Source organism: Osmerus eperlanus, unplaced genomic scaffold (assembly GCF_963692335.1).
Source record: "Osmerus eperlanus unplaced genomic scaffold, fOsmEpe2.1 SCAFFOLD_390, whole genome shotgun sequence".
NCBI classification, from domain to species: Eukaryota; Metazoa; Chordata; class Actinopteri; order Osmeriformes; family Osmeridae; genus Osmerus; species Osmerus eperlanus.
This window is the reverse complement of record NW_026911720.1, coordinates 8,239-26,494: the sequence shown is the minus strand read 5'-3', so window position 1 is coordinate 26,494 and position 18,256 is coordinate 8,239. Positions and strand designations below refer to the sequence as shown.

The window sequence follows — 18,256 nt, the reverse complement described above, 5'->3', positions numbered from 1 at the left end:
GTATGAGTGTATGAGTATGGTGAGTGTATGGTGTGTGCCCTGTGATGGACTGGCGACCTGTCCAGGGTGTATTCCTGCCTTTCGCCCAATGTATGCTGGGATAGGCTCCAGCCCCCCTGTGACCCTGTTCAGGATAAGCGGGTTCAGATAATGGATAGATGGATTTTTGTCCAGAACCCACGACTTTAGGTTTATTTTCACTCTCGCTCTTTCTCTCCTCCCTGCTCCTCCTACAAATAAAACGCTTGTGTAATCCGGAATTTTCATATCTCCCTGTGTCCTGATCTACTGTCCTCCATGGGGTGGTTTGTTTAAAGGCCATGTGTCCACACTTTTCTATTGATTCACATGTCAATTGTTTGCATTAGAGCAAAATGTTACTTTGGAACTATTATTCTTCATGCATGCATAGTTACTTCTGACATAATGTGGATTAAGAAGATAAATAATCCTTAAAACATTTGTGTAATTAAGAGCAAGCAAATGGTACGCATATTGTCCCCCACCCCTATGCACTGTCACCACCTCATACAGGAAGCAGTAGGTTTGAATTTCTAACTACGAAGAACCAGGTTTGAATGGCCTATGATTTATGCAAAGGTCATATATTTGCAGTTATTTCTCACTTTACTGGACAGCATCTAACTGAACAACTTTTTGCATATTTTTACATGCAGACCATTAAATGTTCAGTGTTAATTAATCTCCACTAGACTTTATATGAGTCCAATAAGGAGCACAAATGTAAATATAAAATGTTCTCTATCACACTTGATTTAGCACATGAACATGCTCCTATTAAATATGAACCATTATGAGAATGAGATTACATTTTCAAAATGTGATTATAATGAGAAAGACGTTGAAGATCAACATTTTCTTGTGACGGTCAAGATCTATTTGGATTTTATGGACAAATAGCCTGCAGCAGCAGCAGTTTTACTTAATTTTAATGGCATAACAATAACTGTAGGCTAAATCATCATGCCAATGCTGATCCTTCTGAAGAATGAGGGTGAAACTGCTTATCTACGGGTAGACACACATTACCGCAAATCTGTCCAGTGTGGGTAATTTCTGTCAGGAACAGGACTGACAAGGTAATAAACCACTTATTTAGGAAGAACCAATGTGTAAAAACCAATTCAATGCAATACCCACCTCTTGGTAACATTAGTTGTCTCTGAAAACATTTTATCCGAGCAAATTCAATTACATTTTTTGATCTGTATACAAGTCAATACCGGTAATATTGAGAAAACTGTTTTATCCCTGAGACAGCGCCTTGGTAATGGAGTAGCCAAAGCTAATTTCTCCCTGTGACTACAGATATGCCATTGCACTATTTAAAAATTAACAGGGGAAAGGGCTACTTTCCTCGATATCTTGAATGGATAAAGTGTGAAATATTAATATATTAATATATTAATATATTAAATATAAATAATGAATTGTATGATCAAGAAAATGTAAAGGCATACGTTACATTACATTACATTAATGGCATTTGGCAGATGGTCTTATCCAGAGCGACGTACAACAAAGTGCATACCCATAACCAGGGATAAGTGTGCTGAAAGACCCTAGAGGGAAGTACAATTTCAACTGCTACCAGTACAACAAAGATAAGGACCAGGGTCAATTTGAATTTATTATTTTTTTATTTTTTTATAAACAAACAAACAAACAAACAAAACGCAAAAGTATGACCAAACCCCTTAACTAGCCAAACATTGCTTACCTAGCCAAACTGAGGTGGAAGTTCGGAGAGGGGGAGGTGCCAAGCGACCTGTGGAGGCTGAACGAAGAGGTCTGGTAGGGGTGTAGGGTCTGATTATTTTGTGTAGGTAAGCTGGGGAAGACCCCTTAACTGCTTGGAAGGCTAGCACCAATGTTTTGAATTTGATGCGAGTCATGACAGGCAGCCAGTGGAGGGAAGTCAGCAGGGGCGTGACATGTGAGTATTTGAGAAGGTTGAAGACCAGACGAGCTGCTGCATTCTGGATAAGCTGGAGGGGTCTGATGGCGGATGCTGGGAGGCCAGCCAAGAGGGAATTGCAGTAGTCTAGGTGGGACAGAACCATCGCTTGGACCAGGAGCTGGGTCCAGTAGGGGATGAGAAAGGGGCGGATTCTCCGTATGTTGTATAGGAAGAACCTGCATGACCGGGCCACCGCCGCAATGTTCTCGGAGAGGGACAGTCTGCTGTCCATCCCCACACCGAGGTTCCTTGCACTGGGTGATGGTAAAAGTGTGGTATCACCTAGGGAAATGGAGAGATCCAGATGGGGAGGGTAATGACAGGGATGAATATCTTACCTGGGTTGAGCTTTAGATGGTGGTTGTCCATCCAGCTCTGGATGTCACTCAGGCAAGCAGAGATAGGGGCTGAAACCTGTGTATCAGATGGTGGGAATGAGATGAAGAGTTGGGTACGTCCGCATAGCAGTGGTAGGATAGACCATGGGCAGTGATCACAGGGCCAAGGGAACGAGTGTAAAGAGAAAAAAGAAGAGGGCCTAGGACGGAGCCCTGGGGAACTCCTGTGGCAAGGGGCCGAGGTGTCGATACCGTACTGGCCCAGGCAACCTGGAAGGAGCGACCAGAGAGGTAGGACTCAATCCAGTCCTGGGCTGTGCCACAGATGCCTGCCACAGATGCCTGTTGCTGACAGGGCGGACAGGAGGATGACAGTGTCGAAGGCAGCAGAGAGATCTAGAAGAATGAAGACAGAGGAGAGAGAGGCTGCTCATGCGTGTAACATAAATGTATCATGCTGAATTAAACCAAGGAGTGGTAGGTGCATAAATGAGCAATACTGTTATCTTTCCATCAATATATTTGGCGGGGGGGGGGGGGGAGCCTATCCCAGCGTGCAATGAGCGAGAGGCAGGAAAACATCCTGAATAGGCTACCAATCCATCACAGTCTAACAAATGTACAGTACTGTAAGTTAATCAACTTACATCCAACAAAGTCTGAATGTAAATTTTAACTCTGACTGTGATGACTAGTCAAATTATTAGCAATTCATTTGAAAAAAATCTGAAAATGAGAAGTTAGAAAGATAGCAGAAAACATTAAGCCAACATGAAAGCTAGTTCAGATTAGTGCAATGAGTTCACTAACTATATTGATTCACAGGAATGAGTCTACAACAAAGAGCCATAAGTCTACAGTAAGCCAACTGATAATTTAAATTAGTTTAAAAATAACATAATCTCAATAACTAGTAAGCAAATAAATGAGAAATGTTTTTCAGTCATACAACAAAGTGCATACCCATAACCAGGGATAAGTGCGCCTGAAGGTCCCTAGAGGGAGCAGTCAGGAGGAGAACAAAACAACAGAAAATTCTTCCTGAATTCAAATCCTTACAACTATTTTATATAAGAGTAGAACATATTAATCTTCATTAATGAGGTGTATTTACATTTTTACAGGTCTGAGTAGCATAGCTTATACATATGGATTTATGCATCGTAATGAAAAATAAATAATATTCATGATAAAATAAAAGATAACATTTTGAATTCATTCAAGCTTATCTTCTTGAATGTTTAAAAAGATCAAAGTCCAAAAATGAATTATAAGAAAACAATTGCTATTATTTTCAGAAATATTCTCAAAATAATATGCAAGTATAGTTTATATGCAAGGTCCCAATATGGCACACTGATGGATATCTGACTAATTTAACTATTGCATGTAGATGCAAATGAATATGCTTTGCTTGCTTCTTGGTGCTCAGCAGGCGGCGAATCCTAATAAATCGTTATTTTGAAATTCCAAACAGAGTAATTTATTATTATTACATTGCAGCTGTGCGTCCTAACACATTTTTATAGTTCCCATTTCATTTCCCCCAGAACTCCAGTCAGTCGCACATAAGTGTAATGCCTATCTCCAGCCAAGTCACTTTAAACACACTCCCTGACCACACACCCACTCTGAACTCTGACACTCCCTGCATCCCCTGAATATTGAAGGCACCTGGACTCTATTTGTTAATTGGCATGCGTATTTAAACCCCTTTAAATACACATACCCTTTTTTTGTTCCTCATTGTGAGGTACTTACGTAACTGTGTTACTGTGCACAGCATTGTCGTCTATGGTCTCTGTTATTCTAAGTTTTGTTGTATTGTGCATGTTTTCAGTGGATTACCCTTTTTTCCTGAAATTTTTGTTTTGTTTGTTGGATTGTTTACCTTGATCTTTGTTTTTGGAAATCCTGTTGGTTTCTAGATAACCCTTTGTTCTTCTGATCTCTGAATTTTGGATTGTGACTTGTACCTTGGCTTCATTTCTAATACGCACTTGCACTTGGATCCTGTGAGTCTCCTTATTACAATAAAGTTATCTGACAATGGAGAATACAGGTGGTAAAAATGAGGACCAATAGCCAAAATGGGCCTAGACATACAAATAGATACTTTTGCATGGCATATAGTATGTAGTAACCATTTGTATTCCACCTTTTATGCAAGGATGCATCACAAAGTGCTTCACTTTAAGCAAATGGAGCAATCTAAATGTGCCATCTCTATCTCCGCTGTGTTGATCATGCACGCTGGTATATTATGGCTCTAACAATTCCATGGGAGGCAGCATGTCCTTAATAGGCTAATCATTTGCTGTGTACCGCACTCACGTTTAACTTGCGTTTAAAGGATCGTTTCTTTTTTCCTTCATTTAGAGATTTGTTATGGTGCTTTTGTTGCATGTTATATCAATATTATATATTATATACCTTTTATAGGCAAACTAAGTTTGATTCAACATATTTTACACATATTTGTACATTATCCTGAAAATGTTGCCATAACCTACGTTTTTGAGTTGGCGGTGCCGCAATGTTAATTTGGCTACGCTACGACTTCACTGCTGCGGCTACCCACCACTATATAGAAATATAGAAAACTATATTCTTTTTCATAAAAGTTAAGCTAATTATAATGCTATAATGCTATAAGATAAAAAAAGAATACAAATATTAAAATATGAAATATGAAACATATGAGATATATACATTTTTTAAAATATTAGCCGATTAAGACATTGGCCGTTTCGGTTAAGTGTCCATTTCGGTTAACCGGCTAACTGATTATCCATGCCCATCCCTAATAACTAATAACTCAGCCACTAAAGCCATTCCTAATCACTGACATTGTCTATAAATTAAGGCAGTTGCTTCTGCAACATGCTCAATTAGAGTCACAGGCTAGCTGGTTACAGAACCAAGCACAGATTTGCAGGAGGCACAAGCAGTGAATAAACCAAAAGGCTTTACAGAACACAAAACAAAATAACAAACAGGAGTGCACACAAGTGGACATACACAGTAGAGTGCTGAGAGAACACAACAGGCAGACAAAGCATTTCGACAAACTCTAAAACAAAGCAAGGACGCAGAGGAAGGCACTTCAATACTAACAAACACAGGCGCAGAACATGAGCAACAAAACAAGAGACAAGTGAGGGTGACAAGAAACCAATAATACAGTATTGAGCAAAAATAGACACACAAGGACAGGGAACTGGCGGCCCCTATTGGCTGCTGGGCAAAACTATGACACAGATTCAATCAGGACCCATGTGGAAGTCTGGCCAGGGCCAGGGTAAAGTACAAAGCCTGACTGCAGGACCTAGATCTGGAAAACATTACGAAAGGCATTCACTGAGAGAGGCATCCTCTCTCCTTGATATTCGCTTCACAACAATAAACAATGTAACTTGTGCAAACTGGATACTGTCTTATCACTCAAATTTGTGAAAACAACTTGATACTATTACAGTAACTCTATGAAAACAAAATTCTGAAAGACTGGTTTCTGATGATGCCCACTTAAAGTCAGTCTTAGTCAACACATTAAAATAGGCACTTTGTTTAACTATGTGGAACAGCTGTCGTTTTTCAAACTCAGTGATGTAATGCTGTAAGTCTTTGAGTATTGCTGGCACTCACATTCACATGAGAGATGGATGGTTTTAACAAACAACAAAATCTACTAACCAGAACATTTTTGGTGACTCAAAATTTCATGCTACTTCTAACCCACACAGGCTGTCCTCCACATTGCATCGCCGCCCTCCCACCACCACCCCCATCATCTTGACTCACACACCTTGTATTTGAGGTTTTGAAAAGGTCAATGTCATGTTGTCATCTGTAACTCTATTGGATACTATCAAGATGGAGGGAGATAGGGTTGCTGTGAAAAACTACAAACAAACAAGTACACAAAACATCAAGACACTCTAACAGATTTCTAACAGATGAGAATGTCTGAGCCTGGGCAGGAACAATGGTTCAGTCCCCCCTCCACCACCTCATCCTTTGTTTCTTCCTCTGCAATCGCTCCACCCAGCACAAGTAGTAGCCTAGTCGTGAGTGAAGAGAGTTAAAGTTCTGCAGGTTGGGTTGAGTGTAGGAAGTTGGGAGTGTCAGTTCAGTCATGTTGAGAACAGTTATAGCTAATGTTGGTCTTCTTGGGTCCCTGCGCCGCCATCGGCCACACCCAAAAGTAGCTATTCCAGCTACCTCTGTAATGACTGTAGATATCTAGCCAGATCGTGAGACGTGCACATAACATGCGATATGACGTGCGGCGGGACCAGCAGAGGACTGTTCAGGGAGCCTGTTACAGTACAGGATTCCTAAGTCTAAATTATAAATAACAAATCTACCATTTGTTATTTAGATAATAAAAATATGTATTCTAAAATTGGAGTCAGATATAGTGAAACAGAGTCAAAGTCTTTAGAAACTGAAAGGCACACTATTCAGGAGGTTCTGGGTCCAGTCCATACCATACTAAAGCGGAAGGCAGAGTGGTACTACTGTCACTTGGTATTATTTTACTGACTGATCTAGTGTCTCTACAGACTAGTCCAAACTATTTAATAACATCAACCTCTTCCTAACAGCACCTGAAGGACACAGACACAGATACCTTTGCCCTACACAGCTAACTTCGTCATTGGGTTAGTGGGGGGCTTACAGGAGGTAAATTGATGTTTCCTTTTTTACACTCATTTGGGGTCTGTATATTGTGTTTATTTAATTACAGAATCACCAGCAATAGGTAATAATGTTAGTTTACTATGTTAACTCACTAGCAAACTTTACAACTTTGCTGAAGGACTATAAACTAGTCAAGCTAACCAGCCCACATGCCACATACTGTACAAATACAATGCTTTCAAACAAAAAACCGGCGTCACTTGGATGGGCTCCAGGGAATAGAGTGCTTTCATATTGTCAGACAATTCAAGACAACCAGAACTACCCCTATTAAAGAGAGTTGGACAGAGAAGAGAGATACAGGCAATGCAGACACACACACACACACAAGTCATACCCACAGTGTTACTGGTACTGAAGGGAGGGGAATCCATTCGCCCATAACACTGCTCCATTCAAAACAAACACGGCACATTTCTCTCATCCCTTGAGGAGCTGGGCATCTGAAATGTTTCCCTCCCATGGTTTTCAAAACCAGTATGGGGGCAGCCTGTAGCCTAGCCTTTCAGATGAGATGTCAAACCAAGGTCCTGACTCCTGATGTGGAATGTGGGTGAAATCATGGCCGATTGCAGTCAGCTGCGAGGGATTGAGGTAGACAGACAGATAGAGTTGTTGTAAGATTGAATTGCTCTTAGTCTTGAAAAGCATTCAGTTAGAAATTAGAAAATTGTTTTCCTTTGGGTTGGTTAATTCCTGAGAACCTTCCCTATTTTTGTTTCTTGGATCCGCTTCTGTTTAGAGGAGCAAGTGGCAGATTAAGGAGATTCGTGTGAGTGTGTGTGGGTGTATAAGACAAAAACAGCTCAGAACGCCCAGACCACTGAACTTTTGTCAGTAAGTAGGACCCACATCCTGTTTCTCTCTCATCGCAGTGCACTTTCAGATAACAGAGGACTCGGACACCAGAAGAGACACAATGAGTGAGCTTAGCTCAATTCTCCTGTTGCTTCTCTACATGGGATGTGCTTCTTTCCTTCTTGGAGGAACCAAGGCTGCAAGTAAGTACAGTAATGTTTAGATTTTCTGTGCTCATTAATGCTCTGTCAACTGTCTATCTAGCACTACCCATAGAAAAGAAAATGACCTTATATTTGGCCGTACAGCTCAATCAATCAATCAGTCGATCAACAATGCAAATCAACAGTAACATCATGATAGTATTCCTTGAAAGCTGTTCTGAGGCACAGCTTTTCCAAGATATACAGTATGTCTCAATATACCATGTACCTTGTTATTCAGTGATGATAATTAGGAGTGTTGTTACAACATAATTACTAACATATTACTACATATTACTAACTACACATATAGGGCAACAGAGCTAAAATGGAGACATTTCCCAAATCAAACCTATGTAAATGAGCGCGTAGCTGTGGATTTCTTTTTCTTTTGGTTGTCTTCGTTAAAATAAGCGTAATTGCGTAACCTACCCATAAAAACCTTTTCTGAATAGCCTATGACTTGGAATGACAGTGGACTAAAACAAACAAGATAATGTAGTAGTAGTAGTAGTAGTAATAGCTATTTATTTTGGTCTTTGTTAACAATTTTTACAGAATGAATGCACATAAAAATTATGAATAACAATGTTGACCGAAAAGGTGAAGGCTGAAGCTTTAGCTTATTACACACACCCTTTTTACATAATATATTAATATATTGAACCCTATTACTACTAGGTTTGGTCTAAACAAAAGCAAAACATAATAGAAACCAAAAATAAAGTTAAAAACGTTTCATACACAATAATAATCAGACCTTTTTTTTATTTGCAGTGTACTACACATTTTTAATTCCTTGTGACAAATATTCCACAACTTAACCTCTTTCACAGATATACATCTGTTCTTTATATTTGTCCTCACCCTTGTTTTTTTAAACATACCTGCTCCCCTAAATTCATACTGGCTCTCTCTAATTTCAAACAGCCACTGAATACAGTTAGGAAGCATATTATTTTGTGCTTTGTACATTATCTGTGCAGTTTTAAGAGCAACTAGATCACAGAATGCTTATGCATAAGAGTTAATAAATAATTTGTTGGTAAATTCATAATAATATATTATGAACTAAACAACAAATTATTTTATTTCTAACTTTATAGCTCACTTCTGTAGCATGAAAACTGGATTAGTGTTGGTCTTCTGTGTGTTTCCCCATACCTCTACACAGGTAATGTATGGAACTATTAGAGAACAATACAATATATATAATGAGTTCTGATTCAAGATATCTTTAGTTGTAAATAATATTGCAATGGATCTAGACATTTTTGTTTTTACATGATTTATGTGTGGTTTCCAACTTAGTTTTCATAAATTCTTTCTATTTCAACATCGTTGATCATAATTTTCTCTAAATTTGACAAGCTAACTAATAGCTAATTTGCTTGTTGCAACCGATAACAAACTGGTATCGTTTTATGACTAGATATGCATTATTCGCTTGGATAATAAGCAATTCCGGCATCACTTGTCTGGAGTGAAATTTGGGCAGCTACATGTTCCTTTTATCTCTTTACGTGTTCAATCATGCGTGTTTAGCTAAACCTTTATTTGTATCATAAAACAGTAAGTTGCAGTTGCATCGTTAGTGGTACACTATCATATCTCAGTTACAAAGCCAGCTAATTCCATAAGTTGCTTGCTCAGTCATAATATAGTTGTTTATCTAAAGTGAAAACTTCAAAAGACAAAACATATAAATAGTGTTGTGCAGTGCACTAAAGTCAACATTTCATAAAGCCACCTGCTCGGCGAACATTTTCTCAGTGGAACACTACGAAAAGACGGCAGACTCTGTCTTGTTTGTCAGTCTTTCCAAAGCAGTACATGATGTCGTTTGTCAGTCGGAAATTACTTATTGTAGCCTACCTTTAATATTGTTTTTTTTATTTAGTGGCTCTTATGGGCTATTTAGTTCAGACACACATTCGGAATAAAACACTTTTGTTGTGTGAAATTCCACATAGATTGATCAACTATTAATGCCTTTAGCAGGAACGTGCATGTTCGTTAAATTCGTTGTTAAGTTCCTCTTAGGAATCTAACAATTGTGTTCAGGAATGAGAGAACGTTATTTGTTTAAGAACCTGGTTAACACACTCGTTAATCCGAAGATCCAACATTATCGGAAATCCACCCCACTTACCTTGGAACCATGGGCGAATTTTAAGCATCTGAAGTTGATTTCTGCACAAATACAACTATAATGTTACGCCGTGGACTGGGTGAATGGCTGGAAGGTGTGCGTTAAAAGCTTGTAAAACTGCAAATAGTATAGTAGGCAACCACCTTCAAGTAGTTAGTAGTTAGTAGTTAGTAGTAGTAGTTAGTTCCAGCAAAATGTTTTGAAGTCTACTAAAGGCACTAATTTATAGGCAGCACATAGCCTATGCAAATCTAATAATAGGGGTAACATAATAGGGTAATAACATAATAACGGGAGGGAGACGAAAACGCGAAGTGGTAACCAAACATGTAAAACATACGGCTCCGGATTAGGGAGTATACATTTGCATAGATTGACGTAGTGATGGTCAGAGACAGGTGCGAACACTTCGCTGAAACTAAGCAAGTAATCAGGGAGAGCATTAGGGAGGCGGAGTTATAGAACAGTGCAGAAACACTAAGAGATTGCGTTAGTGAATTAGTTACGTGAAACTACCCAATAAAAGTGACAGTTAGTTAGTTAGTTAGTTAGACAGACAGTAAGTGTATTAATCGGATTAATACTGTACAATATCTAGATTAGTAGTAGTTAGTAAGAATAGTGCTTTACAACATTTAACTACCAAAAGAAGCAGGAAGTAAGAATCACGAGTTTGGAAGGAATGTTTGAAAACCGAAACTACCGTAAACACCCCGAATAGTGGGACACGAAGACAGGGGAGTGACTAGGCTGGTAAACATTCCGACGCAGACATAACAGGGGATGACAAATGAGAACTGTAATGGAAAACAATAACCAAGGACGTATGAAAAATGAATAAATAACAAGAACAGATACAGAAACATTACAGAAATATTTCAAGTCTTTTTTTGTTTTAATCTTGATGACTACACCTTACAGCTCATGAAATAAATGAACATACTTTTCAGAAGATCGACATTTCTGTATTATAATTCCTTTTTGATTGGTCCTATGTAATTCTAATATTTTGAGATACTGGATTTTTGATTTTCATGAGCTGTAAACCGTAATCATCAAGATTAAAACAAACAAAAAAAGGCTTGAAATATTTAACTTTATGTGTAATGAATCTAGAATATAGGAAAGTTTCACTCTTTGAAATAAATTATGGAACAAAATGAACTTTTCCACAATATTAAATTTTTTTAGATGCACTTGAATAAACTGTAAGAAATTAAAATGAAAAGCAATCTTGCTTTATATTAGTAGAAATCTTTTGTGGTTAACCACTTCCGGTTGACAGTTGGAGCGATGTAGACGGTCTCTACTGAGCTCTCCCATATAAAGTCCAACTCATACGCCTATAACAAGAATTTTACGACTATCTAAGCAAAGTGTGCAATTTTAAATTGTGAGAATTTTTTTCTCATTTTTATTTAATTTTGGATTAGGTATTTAGAAAATGCCAGATCTGAGGAAGAATGCTAACGCTAGCTCTGAAGCAACTGAACATACAGAGGGCGTGGACCAAGGACAATCAGCTATACTCCAGGCAATCACATCATTAAAAACTGGCTGCTAAAATTGACGAGAAAGCAGAGACACAAAACACTGATTTACGTAAGAAAATTGACATTTTAAGAGGGGAGATGAAAAGCGGCCACTTACAATGTTAACGCAAGGGCTAACGCTCTGGAAGAGCGCACAGCTAGCCTAGAGAGAGCTGCTGACAATCACTCAGACGCCATCACTAAATTAGAACAACAGGTGTCCCAGCTGAGAAAAGAAACCGTGCGTCTTAAGGCAAAGAGTGAGGCACGATCACAGAGAATTTTTGGCGTTAAAGAAAGACGCGAGGAGGGAAATCGCCAAACAACATTCATGGCTGGGCTGCAGCAGAAAGTATTGAACCTAGAAAAACCACCCATCCTTGACAGAGCGCACCATACCAACAAGTCCCAGATGAAGGGACAGCAGCCAAGGGTGTTTATGATTAGATGTCACTACTTTCAAGAAAAAGAAGCAATCCTACGTAAAGTCTGCACCACGAGATCTGATCTCTGAACAAGGGGACAGAATTTGAGTATTTCCTGATTACACACAAGCGGTAGCCCGACAGAGGGCTGCATTCAAGCAAGTGAGGCGACAATTACGCCTGTGTGAGGGTGTCAAATACGGAATGTGACACCCGGCCAAGGTGAAAATTGCAACACGAGTGCAGAGAAGCTTCACCGACCCGACCAAAGCGGAAGCCTTTGTAAAGGAACTTTCCACAGGCTCATAATTCACACTGAAATCGGACACGCACGCCTTCTTTTACTCTAGAATTGCCGCGGCTAACGCGGTAAGAAGTGGGCCTAGGCCTATATGAGCCTAGTCTATGGTACTGACTGAGAGGGAAGTTGCCACATTTGATTTCTGAAAAACAGGGAGATTTGACACGCGACGCGGGGTGTTAAACCATATTTGGAAATATACTATATGTTAACAGTTGTATGACTCCCTATTGCCTCTTACCTCTATTTGTCCTGACGTAGATGCACTCTGTGGCAACCAGAGGGGGAATCAGGGATCTGTGCATATAATTTAGAGTGAGACACAAGACCGTTGCAGTTTTAAGCACTCAAGGGTGCGTTTATTTACCAAAAAAATAAATCAGAAGTATTAGGCGGTTACCTCTAGGCTAGTAGCTAGCTGAACTTTCCCACGCTGGGGTCGTTGACGTGAATGCAAGCGCCAGACTGACAGCCCGCGCAGCAGCTGCTAGGTGATAAGTTAAACTTTTGTATTTCTGCTACCAAGTAAAAAGAAGCATATGGCCAATCGTCACTGTGTTTTACGCATTTTTACCTGTTTATAGACACGGGATTGGATGTCCAAACGTAAAGAGGAAAAAGCAGAATAGCAGTAGAAAAAAAAACAGGACAATTTGTGTCCCGGGAAAGAATAGTCATTTTCCGGGGCAGTAGCTCAAAAAGAGAACAATCCCGGGAAAACCAGAACGTGTGGCAACCCTACAGGGAAGAGACATTTATTGAACTCTCAGAAAACGTGGTTGTTTCTTGTATTGTTTTTCTCTCTTTCTCCCGTATCCCCTCCTTACTCCAGGGTTAGAGATGTGGATCTACTATCAGGTGAATTTGTCTTGACATCCCACAATCCCCGTTTCCCAGTCATGACTTACACAGATGGGATGAGTAGGACAGCAACAAAATTTCTAAGCTGGAATGTGAGGGGACTAAACCACTCTGTTAAGAGAAGTGATATGTTTTCTCATCTGATGAAACTTAAGGCAGATGTTATATTTCACATTTGCACATTTGTGCACGTCAGATGTCTCCAGATTGCAAAGAGGTTGTATGTCACAGGTCTTTCACTCCAAATTTAACTCCCAGATTAACGGCTATCTTAATTGGAAAAATTGTGCAGTTTGTATCAGAAGAATATATAAATCCTCAATTTGTGTTAGACACAGACAGTTCAAAGTACTTTACTTACATTACTGTAAAGCCAAACTGGCTCAGATGTATCCTGGTTCAGATTCAAACTGTGACACGTTGTCAGGCTCCTGTTACTTTAGGCCATATGTTATGGATGTACCCAAAATTGCACACATTTTGGTCACATATTTTTAACACATTCTCATACATATTTTAAAAAAAGATTGGCCCAGATCCAATTATAGCAACATTTGGGGTTCTTCCTAGCTACAGTGAGGTATCCAGACCTAATAGCATTATCAACACTACTAGCCTGTCGGCTTATACTTCTTGGATGGACATCTCCCATCTCCCATCAATGGGAATCCGATCCACACCTGTCGATTGGCTTACCTTGCCTGGGAGCTGGGAGATTGTCCATCCTGCTGTAAATCCTAATATAAGTTTTACATATGTTAAGTCCAAGATGTATATCCATACTATATGGTAGGTATGCAATGGTGTTCTCCTGCTATCTTTTGTTTGTTTGTTTTTTATTTACTTTTCCTTAATGAAAGCTCAATAAAAACAACTTGAAATAAATAAACATTTAGAGATCAGGTTTGCATTTGGTCACGTACAGATTAATTGGAACAGACATTTAAACCAGGGGTGCCCAATATTTTGCACCCCACTGTAGCTTGCTAGTCTGCCACTGTTAGTTCTCTAGTTCTGCCTTCCAGATGTCACTGACCTCAGGCTATTCAGGGACTGATTGTGGTCGACTACCGCCATCTACAGTATATACAGTGGAACTGTACAACCAGTTTGAGCACTCATTTTAAATGACTTTTAAAACTACATGATGGTTATTGTCTGATAAAAATTTTTGAAAAGATATTTCAGTTTGAGATAGATTAATACAGTGTAAAATAAATGCATTTGTAGTTACAAATGTTTCCAAACAACCCTATTCCTGAAGGGATATAATCTCTGTTTCTACTGTACATGGTCTCACATTGTCCTATTGTGTAATGTGGTAAACTGTGCAAGTCTGTATAGTTTCTAACCTAATCAAACTGTTTCATCTTTGGTTCCAGATTTCACTCTTTTGAATGTGTATCAACCCCCACACATGGAAAGTGAGATTGGACTTCCTCTCAATCTTGCATGTGAATTCAACTATACGGGTGATTCTTATATTTCTGAAATGATGTTTGCAAAATTCTATACAAAAAGCAATCATATCGTAGATTATGTTGTGGATGTGAAATGCGATAGTATCTATGAAGACACTGTGTCCTGCAAACTTTCTCTTACCATTAACCCAACTGTTAAGGATGAGACTGTTTACCACTGTGAAGTGGTAATCCCACTTGCTGAGGGAATCATAGAAGTTAGAGGCGCCGGAACAAACCTTTCACTGCACGGTAAGAAAATATTTTATGTGATTATACACGGATCTCCCAAATCTATTTATTTACAGTAATATTGCACATCAGTAAATTCATATAAATCTGCACTGCGTCTCCAGGTAAGCAATCTTAATCTTAAAAAACCCAATGTATAAACAACATATTACACACAATAAAAATGGTGAAATGTAAAATGTGTGAATGATTTAAATCACATTGTAAAAACATTCCACAAAAAAGAAAATAATTGTTGGGTCTTTGAGAAAAAGGGAGAAGAGTTGGGCTGTGAATGTAAAATGGCTCAACTAAACCATAGGTTGATGAACATGGCTCGTCAGACCCTGTAGATAAGGTTTATGATGATGAAGGTTATTCTTCATAAGTTAAGCATGTTTACAGTATGTTTTACATATGCATTGTTGAAACGACTCTTTAACTGTCACCCTAAGCCCCGATGTCAGAGATATCACAAAACCTTATGAGAATTGGTATAAAAGCAGGTCAGTGTCACGCCATTGGCCAATTGTTAAACCATTGCAAAAGTGAAGAATTAGGCACATGAATATTCAAATATTCAGTGTTAAATCAAGCGTCAACAGACTATGACATCTGGTTGTCTCTGCTACTGTAGGAAGCTGAGACTTAGTCAAACAAAATCCATACAGAAATGATTAAGTAAAAACAACATCCGTATTCTGCAATGGCCATCTCAGTCTCCAGACTTAAATCCCATCAAACACCTGTGGTCTGATCTGGAGAGGGGGGCTCAATAAGTGCAAACCCTATCAGGTATGCAGAACAACAGGACCCAGTCGCAGAAATCCAGTTCAGTTTACATTTACATTTTAGTCATTTGGCGGACACTTTCAATCCAAAGCGCATAGGTTCTTCGACAGGCTAAAACATCAAATCCATAACTAGTAAAATATGCATGAAGGGCTTTTCTAAACAAGAAGACAGTCATCGTAAGTGCAAATTTTATTTTTTATGGGGTTTCAGAAGGTTTGTTTTTAGTCTGCATCGAAATATGGGGGGGGGATTCTGCTGTCCTGACAGTGGTAGGCAAGTCATTCCACCACTGAGGAACCAGAACAGAAAACAGGCGAGAACATGCAGCTCGACTGCCAGGTGCTCGTAGTGAGGGAGCCATAAGGCGACCAGAGCTGGCAGACCGGAGTGGTCTAGCTGGGGAGTAGGGAGTGATTAAGGATTGGATGTAAGGTGGGGCAGTCCCCTTAGCAGCCTGAAATGCCAACACTAGGGCCTTGAAGTGGATGCGTGCAGCAATAAGAAGCCAGTGGGGGCCAATGAGGGGTGAGATGACGTTAGCGATTTGGCAGGTCAGACAGACGGGGTTCGACAGCAAACGGGAATAGCAAGAAGTAGGCAGTTTGTTGTTAAGTGTCCAGGCAATGGGTCAATACTCCAGCAAACAGATATATCAAGGGTAATCAAAAACGAAGTCGTAGACACAGGTGAAGGTTCGGTAATGAGAAGGCGGAGCAGACAAAAACAGATTGCAAAGAACAAACCCGAAAAACAAAAACAGGTCAATAACTATGGTTCAAAACTAGACAGATGGGAAAAGCTAAATGCGGAAGTCGAAAACAAAACATGTTGTAACGGGTATCAATCAAATAAACGCTGGAGGGTATGGTCAGACACATAACAATCTGGCGACAAACTAGACAAACAAAGGGGTTTTGATAACACAGGTAACAAGAGGGAATGGCAATCAGGTGTGGGAAACAATTAGGAAGTGAAACACAAATGAAACAAATGAATGAAGTGAACTGAACTGACAGACAGATGACGGTGTGCACAGAGGGTAACAAAACACAAACAAAACACTAAGCACTGAAACAACAGACTAGACAACGAAAAACGCACACATCACATCCTGACACAAACCCAAGAATATCAATTCAATTCCTCCAAATGTGTTCTTTAATGTTATCACAGTTTAAAAGAAAAGATTCATGGCTGTCGTCTTTGCTGCCAATATTTGTGAAACCTGCTACCTGATTTTTGCGGAAATATTCAATTCAACTCAATTCAATTAAATTTTCTTTGTATAGTGCTTTTTACAAAGGGCCTTTGTCGCAAAGCAGCTTTACAGAATTAGAAACCAGGCCCCAAGAGTACGCCTAGGGCAACAGTGGCAAGGAAAAACTCCCTGGAAACAGGAAGAAACCTTGAGCAGACTCAGTAGGGGAACCCATCTGCCGCTGGCTGATACCGGTTTGTAGAAACAATGGTTTTAAACAGAAAACCAGATTAAATAAAAGTACATAAATGTCCAATAACTTGAAACACAGATGAGGTTGAGGGATGTCAGGAACACCAATATATATATTTTTATTGGAAAAAATTAAGACTTTGGTTGATTCCGTTGAATCATTAATAAACTACACTACTTTACACATGTTGCTTTATTCTCTTGTTTGCATATTTATCAAGTGGGCCAATAATTCTGCAGCCCACTGTATTTTCAGCTGCCACTAAAAAGCCAGCTCCTCCTTGGGGCGCTTGTGCTTGGCGCAGCCTGACTCTAGTGTGTAAAACGTAAGTCAGCTTTGCATCCGGCAGCCTGTCCTGAATGCTCCGGGGGGGAAGTCCAGCAACCAGCAGGGACTCCTCCAACCACTGTCCATTTCCTGTCTCCCTTGGTCCCACGTGGCCCTGGACTTCATTACTGGTCTACCCATCGCTAAGGGAATATCCATTGTCCTGACAGTGGTAGACTGGTTCTCCAAATATGGACGCTTCATCGCCCTACCCAGGCTCCCTTCCTCCAAGGAGACTGCCGAACTTCTCGTCCTTCACGTTTTCCACCTGCACGGCCCCCAATGTTCCCTGAGGATGAGAAGGACGTGGAGGTACTGGCGGCTCAGCTCCTTATTCGGTGCCCCCCCCCCCACCTGCCCGGTACACTGTCAGCCAGAAGGTCTGGTTGTCCTCCAGGGACATTCCCCTCCGATCCACTTTCCCCAAGCTTACCCTCAGATTCATTGGCCCCTTCACCATCACCCGTGTTCTCACCCCCTTTGAAATGGACACGAGGGGCACCGGGTGTCACCCATAGAGGTTCCTTTCAGGTTCTGTGTTTTTCGATATCTAGTCTCCATCCAAGTACCTAGTGTTTCCCTCTGTGCACACCGTAGTCACTCTGTCAGGTCATTCATTCTATGTTATTCATTTCACCTGCGTTTCACTTCCTGTGTCTAAATCCCTGATAAATTAATTAAGAAATAGGTAACA

At 39.8% G+C, this 18,256-nt stretch overlaps 1 pseudogene; it reads right to left on the bottom strand.

The window, feature by feature from the left end:
• Positions 1-1,741: 1,741 nt before the first annotated feature.
• LOC134016515 (uncharacterized) lies at positions 1,742-18,022 on the bottom strand (annotated as a pseudogene).
• Between the last annotated feature and the right edge of the window lie 234 nt (positions 18,023-18,256).